This window comes from Sceloporus occidentalis, unplaced genomic scaffold, assembly GCF_023333645.1.
Source record: "Sceloporus occidentalis isolate IW3139 unplaced genomic scaffold, rSceOcc1.0.p SCAF_44, whole genome shotgun sequence".
Taxonomy (NCBI): Eukaryota; Metazoa; Chordata; class Lepidosauria; order Squamata; family Phrynosomatidae; genus Sceloporus; species Sceloporus occidentalis.
This window is the reverse complement of record NW_028317024.1, coordinates 4,148,467-4,163,208: the sequence shown is the minus strand read 5'-3', so window position 1 is coordinate 4,163,208 and position 14,742 is coordinate 4,148,467.

The window sequence follows — 14,742 nt, the reverse complement described above, 5'->3', positions numbered from 1 at the left end:
GTTACCTAAGCTTGTTCCTTAACCTGGATGCTGAAACTGGATTGGTCACTGAATATATGTATATCTGCTGTAAAGTTGGCTGTTCTGTGCTAGTGTCTGACAGTCACTCACATTAATCTTGAGCTCTCAGACATCACCGTTTTTGACAGCAGTGGAGTAGCTCAGGCTTCTACAAATCAAGTAAGTCTACCTGAGGCCAATGGTTTCCCCATGCCGAGTTTCAGCGCCAAGATTTTAAAAGTCCATACGAGCAACTCTATTGGCCGCCGGCAGGGGGCTCGTCTGACACCAACCAATGAAGAGCACCTGCCCTTCATTGGTTGATGGCAGAGGAGGCCCCTGCTGGTGACCAATAGAGTTAAATGTCAGATGTGTTACTGTTCACCTCTCAGGTATAAATACAGTAAATAATGAAATACATTTGTTTTTTAAACAAACCATATTTTATGTGTTCCCTTTTTAAAGAATTACCCTAAAACTATTGAAAAGAAACACATTTCCTTTTAACCTAATGTCTGCAAAATAGGATGATTTCAGCACTTATTTTGAAGAAACAGTTCTATTTCATCCACCAGTGGAATATTGAAGTAATTGAATTTTGTGGCCCTTACTTCAGCTCTCACATTAATTACTTGTTTTTTATTGGGAAAAAAATATTGCTGTCAGGTTTATGGGGGCAAAAAGGCTGACCCTGTTTTATCTGTCCTTGCATGTGCTTCAGTGTAATGATGACAAAATTGGATGTTAACTAATGATTAGTAGAAATGGTTGCAGTTAATTAGTTGGTTCTTCGTTTATCGTTCCATTTGCACATTTTGGGAGTAATCATTATTAATTAGGACCATCAGCCGAAAGGGTCGAGGTGGAACCCTACAGCCAAGTTAATCAGGCAGCAATGAAAGCTCCATTATCTTGTCAGATCATTTTGGCCTGTGATCTATTTGCATTATCTAAAAGCTGCATTGGGATCACAAATGAGTATAAAAGAGAACACACTTTCATAGGATTTTGCCTGGATCAGTAGTTTACTATAATAACTAAAAGTGTTCTCAAATACCTTTAAATTATTAACACTTTTCCCATAGATTTAGTCATTAACATTTTGTTGTGTAGGTTGTTAATAAGTTACTGTAGAGATTTATAAAAACACCTACTTGAAACATTACAGTCACACTACACATATTATCATGCATGCATATGCCGCCATTCTTATTTATAATGCCTAGCTAAATTTCATTCAATGAGGCTGTTATAATTTTGTTTACTACAACTAGATCTTTCTATGTTGTTTATTTTTAATATATTTTTTAATCATTTATTTCTGTCCAGTTTGCTTTCTGAACACTTTACAGATTTATGATCTGTATAAATATAAAGGCACACATATCTGCAGACATTTACACATATTTTGAGTCCTGTGTGAGTGTTATTTAGCAGATTATATAGCACTGTTACAGTGAAAGGGAAGGACCACCAAGACGGTGGTTGGCAGTATATTTGCATACAAGAGCAGAGCAATAGGAGTGCAGAGTTGTTGAGGGCTCTATAGGTCAAGGTCAGGAGTTTGAACTTAATTCTGGAGTGTACGAGGAGCCATTTGAATGATTGGCACAGTGGGGTGGCTGATGAAGAGAGGTGGAAAAGGAAAATTAGTGTGGCAGCAGTTCAAGATGGATTTGAGTGTTGAATGCCGGAGACCAGTGAGTAGGAAGTTGCAGTAATCCATATGGGATATCACAAGAGAAAAGATTAGTACTTTGGTTATTTCTTGTGTAAGAAAGGGATGTATTCAGGACACGTTTCTCAGGTGAAGGTGGCAGGATTTTGTAACTGGATATGAGGGATGAACGAGAGAGCTGAGTCAAGCATGACACCAAGGCAGCAAAAGTGGTCGGTTGGGTAGATTTCAGAATTGTAAATAGTGATAGAGATGCCAGGAATTATGGATGCAGGAAATGGCAGAATAATCATAAACTCAGTCTTGGAGATATTGAGCTAAAGGTAATGGGATGCCATCAGTGATACAATTCCAGAAAGAAAGTTGGTGAGGCAAGTTAGAAGAGAAGGTGAAACGTCTGGAGAGGTAAGGTAGATTAGGTTGCCATCAACATATACAATATGTGCTACTGGAAACCAAAGAAGACATTAATTCTCCAAGGGAAAAGTGAACACAGAGAAGAGTAGGAGCCTGGTAACTGAGCCCTGAGTAACACCAACAGATAGCAGGGGAGAGAAACAAGTTTCAGGGAAGGAAACACTGATGGTATGGTCAGAGAGGTATGCTTTGAGCCAAGAGAGAGCACTGGCATAGATGCCATAAGCATGACGGGTTTGCAAAAGTAGTGACCTTTCATTTTAGCGGTAAGGAGATCGTTAGTAGTTTTGGTGAGGGCTCCCTCAGTAGAGTACCATGGATGGGAGCTGAATTGTAGAGGGTCAAGCAGAGAGTCAGAGAAAATGCCACGGTTGATGTGGAAGACAGGAGTCATGCAGTCATGGCAGCAACCTCATCTAGGACAGAAGCTAGAGTGTGGGTACACTGAGCTGTGGCAATATTAGGACAGTTGGAGGTACAGGTGGTTGACAGGAGAGGCAGAAGTGAGTTTGTTAGATTTAGAGAGTTAAGGTCACAGAGATTTTGGTAGGTTTGTGGTGGTCTTTTAGGTGGGGAGGTGTGGGAGTTGTGGTGGGTTGATGGCAGAAGGGAAGGAGATGTGTGCGCTATGAAGAGGCTGCCAAGAGGAAAGTAAGAAGAAATATGTTAAGGAGTAGGGGGAAAAAATAGAGTGAGAAATAGGGTGAATGAGACAAAAGATTAAATGGGCCAGCTGATGATTTCAAAGGAAAATGGTGTGGCAGTTCTAGGCAGTTTCCCTCCAGTTTAACTCTAGTGTATTTGTCCACTTGTGATGAACCTACTTGGCATGCAGCCACTGCAACACATTTCCAATGATAAGGAATGTTATGCAATTCAGTAAGTATTTAAATGTTGACTTGTAGTTATGAAATTAGGTCACTTTTCTTAAAATAAAAAAGAGAATTTTATTTTGGTATACTTCACTGCCATTAGTCTACCTTGATTGTACTAGAATACATGGTACTTCTTTGTCCCACTGTATTTTGATCAGCAACTGGCAATGCTTGTATTTGTTATGTCTTGTACCAAGAAAGGGGAACTTGAGTACTAATTTTTATTTTTATACATTTAACAAGATCAAGTGATAATATCTGATAAGCCATTTGTCACAATTAAAACAAAGACCAAAAAATCTCTATTTTTAAATATTTTGCTGTGCAGCAGCCCTTTATAGTCATTGAGGCATAACAACATATTCATCATCATAAATTTTGTCATGCCATTACACAGGTTAAGGGTCAAGTGAATGAATTAACTGACAGAGAGATCAATGTGCTATGAATTAAAAACAAAAGTTTAAGAGAATTTATACATGAATGAAATATGTTTAAAAATACTAAGACTCCATGTTAAAAAGCAATGTTAAAAAGCATTGCGTAAGCCAACATCTTCCCTTTGTTAATCCAACTTCATCAAGCGGTAGTATCCAAGGTACACCGAATCAGGGAGTGGTACTGTGTACTCATGTTCATGGTGTTTTGCTAGTCTAAAAAAAAAAGTGTCATAATCACGGGTATTAAGAGGACATGTCATGAATGGTTGCTGTGAGAAATGTGATCACAAAATACAACTAAGCACAAATGAACATTATGGACTTATTTAAGTAAAATTATTTATATAGGCTTGCCATTATTTAATTTTACAAAAATGCTCCAGTGCTTTAGTAAAAAGTAAACTGAGCATTTAAAGATAACAGTTAAAGATAAGTAAATAGTGGTGCAATTTTACACCTACTTGAGTGAGCTAAAACTTAAATCCTACAGTTAAATGTGTACATGTGGTGGGCTTGCAGTTTTTGAGTTTTATGTTTTATGTTTGCTAAAAGTAAATTGGTAAAAAGTATTATTGGTTATTTCTATTTTCTTTACATTTAAAGCTTACATGTATACAGTATCTCACAAAAGTGAATACACCCCTCACATTTTTGTAAATATTTTATTATATCTTTTCATGTGACAACACTGAAGAAATGACACTATGCTACAATGTAAAGTAGTGAGTGTACAGCATGTAACAGTGTGAATTTGCTGTCCACTCAAAATAACTCAACACATAGCCACCCCTAAGTGGAAATGTCCAAATTGGGCCAAAAGTGTCAATGTTTTGTCTGGCCACCATTATTTTCCAGCACTGCCTTAACCCTCTTGGGCATGGAGTTCACCAGAGCTTCACAGGTTGCCACCGGAGTCCGCTTCCACTCCTCCATGGCGACATCACAGAGCTGGTGGATGTTAGAGACCTTGTGTTCCCCAACCTTCCATTTGAGGATGCTCCACACATGCTCAATAGGGTTTAGGTCTTGAGACATGCTTGGCCAGTCCATTATCTTTACCCTCAGCTTCTTTAGCAAGGCAGTGGTCATCTTGGAGGTGTGTTTGGGGTCGTTATCATGTTGGGATACTGCCCTGCGACCCAGTCTCCGAAGGGAGGGGATCATGCTCTGCTTCAGTATGTCACAGTACATGTTGGCATTCATGGTTCCCTCAATGAACTGTAGCTCCCCAGGGCCGGCAGCACTCATGCAGGCCCAGACCATGACACTCCTACCACCATGTTTGACTGTAGGCAAGACACACTTTGTACTCCTCACCTGGTTGAACATAAATGATGCAGTTAAGAAAGGCAGTGTAGAAGACCTTTCAAGTTGTAGAAATATCCATCTTGAATCCCTTATACTGAATATGTGTTAACACGAAACAGCCAATCACTTTTCGTTGTCATTCATCACCAATAAGGACAATTTGAAATGTCGGTCTGTCAAGGTATTGTCTCATTGTCAACTAGGTGTAGCTCAAAACAAATTATGAACTAAGATAATCAAGATAAAAGAATCATAAAAGGAATGTCACACAAGATGACAAAAGTTTTCATATGCAGTTCATCATTCACTTGCACTGCACTAAATTATGAATTGTTTCACACACAGACCATACAATCAGACATCTCTGAAGGGCAGATGACCCAAATGAATGCAAATCAAATTAGGTTTCCTCTCGGAGAGTTTAATACCATAAATGAGAAAAAGCATTCATCACAAATAACTAGGGATTCTATACTAAAGTGCTCGAAGAAAATCAATATACTTTCAGCTGCTTTAGGCCTATAAATGTAAATGAGAACAGATATAAAGCTGATATACACTAAAGAAAGGTTATTGAGGGAGCAACACATAACGCTAAGAAATCAATTGAATAAACTTGAAAAATGATTCAGATAGAGTAGATATGAACATAGAAAATCAATCATATAATTTAAAGAATAAACAGCTTGAACCTCACAAATCTCCCTTATGGTTTTAGAGTGCAGGATTTTTAATTTAGCACTGATATAATGCCAGGCTATGAGAATCTGCAGATGGCGGCGACTAGGAGGAAAATCAATTCATTCTTGTTCTATGGTCTTAAGGGGTATTTGATATTTACAGCAAGGCAGCATGAATCCTTGTATAAATTTACATTTTAAGAGATAAAGGGCCTCTGTATTTTGTCTTGTTACTGCTAATAGAAACTGTCTACTTTTATTCTGTCCACTTTCTGTGGAAACGGAGCTGTCTTTGTGTTGGTGTGTTTCTTAGGCAATTTTCACCCTTTTATTTTCTTGATACCCAAGTCGAGCATTGTGCTTTTTTTCTCATTGAGAGGCAGTTGAGATGGCATAATTGCCTCAGGGATGAAGAAATATAGGCTGCTGTTTACAAGCCCCCCCCAACCAGAAAAACTCAGGACAAGTTCATGTATCTGTTGTTGGAAATTTGGAAGTTAAGAAAATGTGACAAGGTACAAGTGCATGTATATGTAAATTCACCATGGTTCCATTGTTCTTATAATCACTTATTAGCTTTTTCCTTTTACTCCTGAATAGGTAGAATTTGCAAACCTCAGAATCCAGATTAAATATAACAAAACACTGTCAGGTTCAGTGATTAAAATATATTCTTAGGATGTGGATCATTGATAATGTTTGAATCATGCACAATAAAATGTTTTTAGTATCTACATCATTCAAATGATGTTTGTGGTTTATTTGCCTAATGGAAATAGATATCACCGTGGGCAAGTTGTCTTCTTGGTTTTCCACCCTATCCACATAGAGTCTAGTTTGTACTGAAGACTTAAACAAGCAATTTAAATACATGGCTTACTATTGCGCCATAAAGGTTTGTAGCTAACATCAGCTTCTTGCTAACTATTAAGGTTCTAGCTGGCTCCCACTTTTATCAATTTAATACATCTATATATCTATGTATTAATAATTCCCATGTTTATTAAAACAACTGTGGGTAAAAACAGGTATGAAAACAGGGCAAATTGGAAAGTTGTCCATGACCAAGTTCAATTTAGGACCTTCTAGTAAAATTTAGCCAAAGTCTCATTAGCATTACAGACATATAAAAGACATTGTATTCATACTCTTAAGTTATGAATATTGTATTATTTAACTCAAAGTGGCCACAGTATCTACATGAAAAAGTATAATTAAAACAGTGGAACATAAAACTGGGTATAAATTGTCATGATTTAAAAAAAAATGTAGTAGTTTTAAGATTTTGAAATAAAGTTGAACTTGCAATTAGATCGTAAAGTTTCCTCACATGTTCCTGACACGTTGCTTCTGACTAGCAGCTCATTTTGTATTTTTTAAGCGGATTTCTCTAAATTGTGCAGAATAACACAAAGAAGAGCTTTATGTGAGTGACCAAAATTCTTATTCTATTAAGAGATCAGATCACTGTTTAAATAAGGAGCCAAGCTTGCTTTATGGACATAAAGGGCTCCTATATTGTCAGAGACCAGTGACAAGATGGCAAGTGGAAAAGATTCTGCAAGCTCTACTTTAACTATAAGTAAAGTTTGCCTAATTGTTTTTGTATTACTCAAAACAACTTCAAGAAACAAATGAAACTCATATGGGTCAAGTCATTTTGCAACTATTTTGATATTATTTTATGGCACACAATTTGTTTCATGCTGATTTTTAGTAGCAATGCAAAGTGAATTATTCTTATTTTTTACCAATATAGAATTCATGGGCATTGACTGTGATTAGTGCACAGGATCGGTAATATCATATACATTCCGAACAAATCTGATTTAAAAAGCCTGTAAGCTCCACATGTTATTAGCATTTGTGTGCTGATCCAATAAGTTATATTGCAGGCAAATTAATCAAAGTAGTATTGTAAGAAACAGACATGTTCCTTTTAAACAGTCTACAAATTTATAACTGCAGCAGTTATAGCAGAAAACTAGTTATACTAAAATCTGAAACCATACAAAACCTTATATATGTAGTTTATCTGTGGACTGTTCTCTAAACATTATTGAGACACATTGTCTCATGCAAATTCATTCAAGCAACACCAAAACGGCCTCTATTTTATATAATTAACCTAATCTCAATTTAGCAGGTTTACCTTGCAACTCAACCATCAAAGTGATAAGCTTAAAACGATACAAAACAAATTTTCTAAAGTACACTACTCTGTTACTGAACAGACTTAATGTTGGCAAGTCCAGTTACATTGCATTAAATAAACTTGATTAGACAATTGACTTTTATTAACCTGTTTGTATATGTCCAACCTTTTCTTGTATTCCTTTTATGATTTGTTATTGTCTTGATACATCAACTAGCCCTTTAAATTAACACACTTAATACATAGCAAATTACAGTGTATTACATAGTTTGAAACAACCATCCACTCTTGTGGGGTTAATATCTGCTTTTTCTCCTTCTAATATAAATTGATTGACTTTATTAGTCTGAAACCCCTCTTGTCCTTCATAATTTTCAATTACATTTACATTACCACTTAATGACACACCTTCAGTTTAAACAGTATTAGTGAGTTGCTAGTAAGCATCCTTTTTTCAAGTGACCTAAAACTTGTTTAACCATTAATTACACAAAGAGGTTTGCATGACTGCGGCCTGTAATTTGAATGTGCTACCAGGGTCAAAGCTGAGTCTCTAAAAAGGATTTTGATGATGTATGTAAGCTCCATGGATAAGTGGGCTAATGAAAAAACCTAACTTAATCAGACACAATTAATTAAACCAATGTATGATTTTTAACCCATCTTCCTGTGCATGCATTATTTATATTATTGACTTGAACAAATGAAAGTTCCCAAATGGGCAGACTACTATCAGAAAAAGGAGGTGTCGTTGGCATCAGTTTGATGCAAACCATAATTGATGTGCTCGTGTTTTAGGGAGGTGACAACAGCAGTGTTAATTGTCATAAGAAGTCCAAATTGATTGTGACTGCATTAGTACATACATTTAAATTGATTAGTAGTATGCCAGAGAATTTATTTTTATTCTGAAAGGAGTGCAATGTTTAATTAATTCAGACTATAAATTTACAGAAAGTTATGTAGCTTTGTTAAAAGTAGATCATTATTGGTGACTTCACTGGAGCCATTTAGGAGACAACGTATTTGCCTGTATTGCATATTGTCTGTGCTGATTTTCCAAATACTATATTAATTTATTTATTTAGGCTCATGGAACTTTTGCAGTGAAATTACTATATGGACACAAAGTAGGCATACTTTACCATGTGGAAAATTAATCGCATGCTTGGTACTTAAAATTAATGAGACAGGCAGCACTTACATGACAATCATGTTATCATGAACAGGGGCCTTCCTAATCATATGTAGTTTAAAGACCAAAAAAGAAATGCATATCTTTCCACACTGGGAAATCATAACTTAAATGGACATTTATATGGAATTGGCCAACTATCTGTGTCTTTAACTGCCTCCACTCTTCTTGGAAGAGTTTCTATAAGATTTTGAAGTTTGTGTGCAAAAGAGCATTTGTGAGGTCAGGAGCTGATGTTGAACAAGAAGGCCTGGCTCATCCCAAAGGTGTTCATTGTGGTTAAGGTCAGGGCTCTGTACAGGCTATTAGAGTTTCTCCAAAAACTATATCTTTACGAACCTTGTTTTTTCCACAGAGGCATTGTAAGCTCGTTTAAGCAGGGCCCTACTCACCTCTTTCTATAAGTCAAATTGTTATGTTACGTACTACTTGTTATGTCCTGTCTACCCAGGGCCGGCCCGACAATGGAGCCGAGTGGGGCAACAGCTCCAGGCGGCACTCTTGAAGCCCTTTTCTTTTTTTTTTTTAAAGCGAAAGAGAGAGAAAGGGGCGCCGCTGTCAGTACCGCTCGGCGCCCCTCGCTCTCTCCTCTGCGGCGAGTCTCCCTGTTCGGTCTCGGTGCTGGCTTGTAATGCTGAGTGCCGGAAGATTTCCGGCGCTCAGCATTACAAGCCGGCACCGAGACCGAACAGGGAGACTCGCCGCAGGACTGCTGAAAGGTAAGTACAAGAAGGGGGGGGGGCAGCAGGGACGGAGGGAGAGGAAGGGTAGATAAGGGGGGGGCGGCAGGGACGGAGGGAGAGGAAGGGTAGATAAGGGGGGGGCGGCAAGGACGGAGGGAGAGGAAGGGTAGATAAGGGGGGGGGGGGCAGCATTTTAAAATTCGCCCCAGGCGGCATTTTGCCTTGGGCCGGCCCTGTGTCTACCCATTGTACAGAGCTACAGAATTTGATGGCGCTATGTAAAACAATAAGTAATAATAATAATATTGCTGGAACACGAAAGGATCTTCTCCATACTCATGTCACAAAGTTAGAAGCATACGATTGTCTCTTGTATACTGTAACGTTAAAATTACCCTTTACCGGAAATAAAAGGCCTTTCCCAAACCCTGAAACAGTCCCAAACCAACCCTCCCCCACCAGACATTACTGTAAGCACTATGCTTTCCAGTCAGTAATGTTCTCCTGGCATCTACCACACCTAAATTTATCCATCAGACTTCCAGATAGTAAAGCTTGATTCATGACCCCAGAGAACACGTATTTACTGCTTCATATTCCATTGATGGTGGGCTTTACACCACACAGTTGTGCATAATGATCTTTGGCTTATGTACAGCTGGTCAGCCATGGAAACCAATTTTTTGAATGAAGCTTCCAACTCATAGTGCTTGTGCCGATGTTGCTTTCAGAGGCAGTTTGGAACTCTGTAGTTACTGATGACACAAAGGAAATGTGATATTTATGCGCTACAAGCATCAGCACTTGGCAACCTCGCTCTGTGAGAGTGTGTGGTCTACTGGCTTCTTAACTGTTGTTACTCATAGAAGCTACCACTTCCCAATAATAACACTTTCAGTGGACCGGGGCATATCTAGCATGAGATAAATTTTATGAATTGTGGCAAAGGTGGCATCCTATGATAATGCCATGTTTAAAGTCAATGAACTCTTAAGTATACAGCATTTCCATTTGCTGTGAGCAAATTATCCCCTTTTAATGTTACTCACTGTTAGACTGCCTAGTAATCTAATGTGCCATTGTGCTGGACACATGCGAATATAGTTGGCATCATGTTTTTATGGGCCAGAATTCAGCTGGCTCCATATACTAAGACAAATTATACTTATCATCATATACTTTTTTATAGAAATAAACATATACATTATAGTAATAACTTCATGCAGAGTCAGTCTTGGTTGTACCACATCCTCTGAGGGGGGCCCTTACACCTATGGTAGATCTAAACAGCTGTTTGGTCTGCTTTTATGGTAGGGCTACCTCTGCATGCACACTAGACCTGGCAGTGCTGTATGCCAGTAGACAGGTCATAACCTCATAGGAACAACACAAGCTGTGCCACTAAATGAAACAAAACATGTTAGGCTTTAGTGATCCTAGAAAAAATAGTGTTACTGTCTTAGAATTTTGTCCATAAATGATTATGGCACTGAAATGGCCCTCAAGAATAGAGAAGCATTTTGTCTAGATTTCCCTACAAAGGTTAGACAGTCAGATGTGGAAGCATCTGTGAGTGTGTCAGCATAACTGAGAGCTATACTCTGCTCAGAACTCACATGCTGAGTGTGAGGCCCCTGAAAGACCCTTCAGTGTTTGAAGTAAGGTTAAGGATATTCTTACTCAACTACTTCTGTAGAACCTCACTTTTGCCTATGAGACAGGGAGGTCTATTAAATAAATTGTGAGGGCATTAGAGTTCACAAAAAACTAGTTTGCAGCAAAAAAAGACCGACTATATTGCATCCCCCATCCATTGTTTAAAAATATTTATGTAAATACCACCCCATCCCAGGTTAGATGTGGATTTAAAAGATGATAAAAAACTACTTCCATATTCTCCACAGGTTTGAGTAGTGACAAAGGGGGCTTAGTGGCTATTTCTGTATGTTTTGCAGTAGGTCTCGTGTCAGGTAAAAAAAATGGCCCTGACTAAAATTGCTTCGATTTCACTGAGATGAGGACCTTGAACCAAATGGATAAAGTTCACAAATGGCTATTTAGGACACTGTTGAGGCGGTCTTCTGTGTTCAGTATAACAAGTAGTGTATCAAACAACAATTTTAACTTATACAAGTGAAACCCCAAAAATCTAGAATATGAAACGTATATCCCCATTATCTAGACCCTTTATTTTTTTTATATATATTTTCAATTTCAAAAGTTAGCATTAGAGCACTGGATCTTTTACTTTGATAATATTGCATTTTGTATTACAATCCTATGTCTTTGTTTTTTTTTTAATGTTTATTGTTTAGATCCTAGAAAGTGCCCTAGGTGCTCCAAGGTGAGTAACACCTTAAGCTGCCTGGCGGCAATGTTCTTGCACCCCCTTGTACTTCTAGCAAGGGGGGAAAGCTGGACCTCGTGTCCCAAGAGCCCAATCCTGGGTATGGTTCAAGATCACAGTCATATTGTTTTCAGAATTATGTAATTTTGTAATTTTATTTTTATTCCATAAATACATATGCATATTTAATCATATTTAAGACCGCATTTAAATCTACTTTTCATGTAGCTAATAAGATGTATTTTTTCAACAATAAAAATGTAAACCACTGAACATTAAAAGATACAATGCAAGGGTAGTCCTTTTGATCTGATGTGGAGATTTAAGTAATCAAAGCTGATTGTCAGGCCTCCCAGTGTTAAATCTATGGGCAAAGGAGCAGTGTATAATATGCCAACTCTATGTCCAGGTTCCACCCAAGTCTGTATGCTCCACAGTCCTGAGATTGCTGGCCTCAGTCCTGAGAGATGTAAGGGAAGAAAGAAAGAAAAGAAAGGAAAGAAAGAAAAGAAAGAAAAGAAATATGACTGCACTTTAATTTTTAGTTATTTAATCACATATATATTTTAAAGTATGCTATTTTTTAATGCATCTATAATAATCATTTAATTAATAACGTATTTAGGTAATATTGTAATAAGATTAATAGCTAAAGGTTCATTCTTATCAAAACATATTTCTGATTAATAATAAAAAGACAACATTGATGTGTACCATCATGCATTCAAATTTTGTTTTTATATTCTGATACAATTCCATATGGTGGCACTGGTGAGTAGGAAACAAAATTATTGAGCTAAAAAAAAACTGCTAAAATTTAATTCCACAGTCGTTTAAATCAACTGTAGATCATTCCTTACATAACACATTAATATTATTAAATTAAAATTATTTGTAGGAAATGTTGAATAAAAGCATTGTGTGTTTGCATTCACTACTCTGAATGTTAAAGGATTTAGCTAAAAATAATGTGTCTATATATTTTGAAAATATGAAATTTGGAAAAATGATGTATGTACTTTTTGACAAAATGATATTGCCAGAACCATTACAGAATATGTGAACATAATATTGCAAAAGCAAACTACACGTACATAAGTACAAATACCTCCAAATACATTGTTTCCCCATATCATACATTTAGAATATCATATATTTCCAGTTTTGTGTTTGAATAAATGGACCAATGTAACCATTTATTGTTACATTGTTGTTTTCTTCACCTTGACAATGAAAGGGTAATTCAAGCACTCCAACAAAAAAGTGTCTGATGTAATCTAGAAAATACTATTTCTTTAATTTAGATAGATATAGAAACATTAAATTTATTTTTTGTAAATTAAATACAAAATACATTTCTTTGCAAAAGGGTATGTAAGAAAAACGCAATTTCTGATCTGTTTTGTTCAAAAGGCTGAAAGGTCACATTGTGATATCCCAGTGATACAAGATATACAGATTGAAATAACTATAAACATACTTTTTAACCCCTTAAGGACAATGGGTTGTTCTTAGACCCATTAAGGACAATGTATTGTGAGCCTGTACATGTATGGGCTTTGTCATGAAAATTTGCAGTCAAAAATATTATGAAACAAGTCGTTTTTAGTATGCTGTCCCAGAAATGTTGTAATTAAAGTATATTTCATACACATACATGCATAAAATTACAGTTTCTTGCGAAAATCATCATACTGCATAAACTTTGTAATGTAGGTCCTACACAAATAAGAAAATAATTTATTGAAAATACGGTTTCATGGTATAGTAATAATCGCAAATATAGTTGTTTTATTTAATTCTATCACAAATGGAGGCAGCAAGAAACAACATTGTATTATTAAAATATTGCAAGGGCTTTTTTAATGCTAAAGAAATTAAGCAAATATCTTAATGTGATATATGTATAGTGATTCTAAAAATAAAAATGGTTTTAATTTACTGATAAAATAATTCTTTATCATAAATTATTATTATATATTTTATTCATAGTTATAGTCCTAATAATAAAAAGATATGTTTTTTTCCTTTTAAATGTTTTACTGTAGATACATTTACATGCAAAATTAAAAATACAGTAATACTCTTTCCATAAAGGCTTACACTAATTGCATAAAGATGCTTATAATGATTACAGTTACTGTTAGATTCTTAGATAGATACAAAGGCAAATTATATTAGTAGAGTGTTTGCTAAATTGCATATTAGATTATGATTAAATGCAAACAAATGCATTGAAAAATTGCTTTCTAAAGAAAACAAGTTAACTAAAATACAATACACATGCAGTATATTTTTTGAAACTGTCAATTGATTCTACTCTACAGAGCACATAATATGATAACTTTACTTAATACTTAATACATGTATTATAAGTATGTATATATATATATATATATATATATATATATATATATATATAATTATTATAACACTAAAATGTGTTGTGATTTTGTTTCAAAATAAATGACATGCCTTCATCAGTAGGTGTCACTGCAGGCAGTGAAAGTTACTACACAGAGCAAAAGGAAAAACACAAATGCAATATCCAAACTTAAGGCATATTGTTTCATTTTATGCACACGGTACAGGTTCTGTAAGCAGATAGAATACTGCAGATAGATGGATAAACAGATAGAAAGATAGATAGACATACAGATGCAGAGAATGATGATGAAGTAGATACAAAATAATACATTAAATTAAGCATGCATATCATATACATGATGGCATATCACACATGAAATTTTTATAAAACATTCTGTATCCTTGTATGTACATATTTTTAATTAGAGTACAGTCTGGCCATAAAACATGTATTTACGCTCATCCTTTAAGCTAGTAATTGAACTGACACAACAGAACAACAAGAATATTTTAATCACCCTGCTGATTAGCAGGCCATATCATTTCACATATATATCGCATTGTGTTACAGTAGTTACAGGTATATTTGTTAAAATA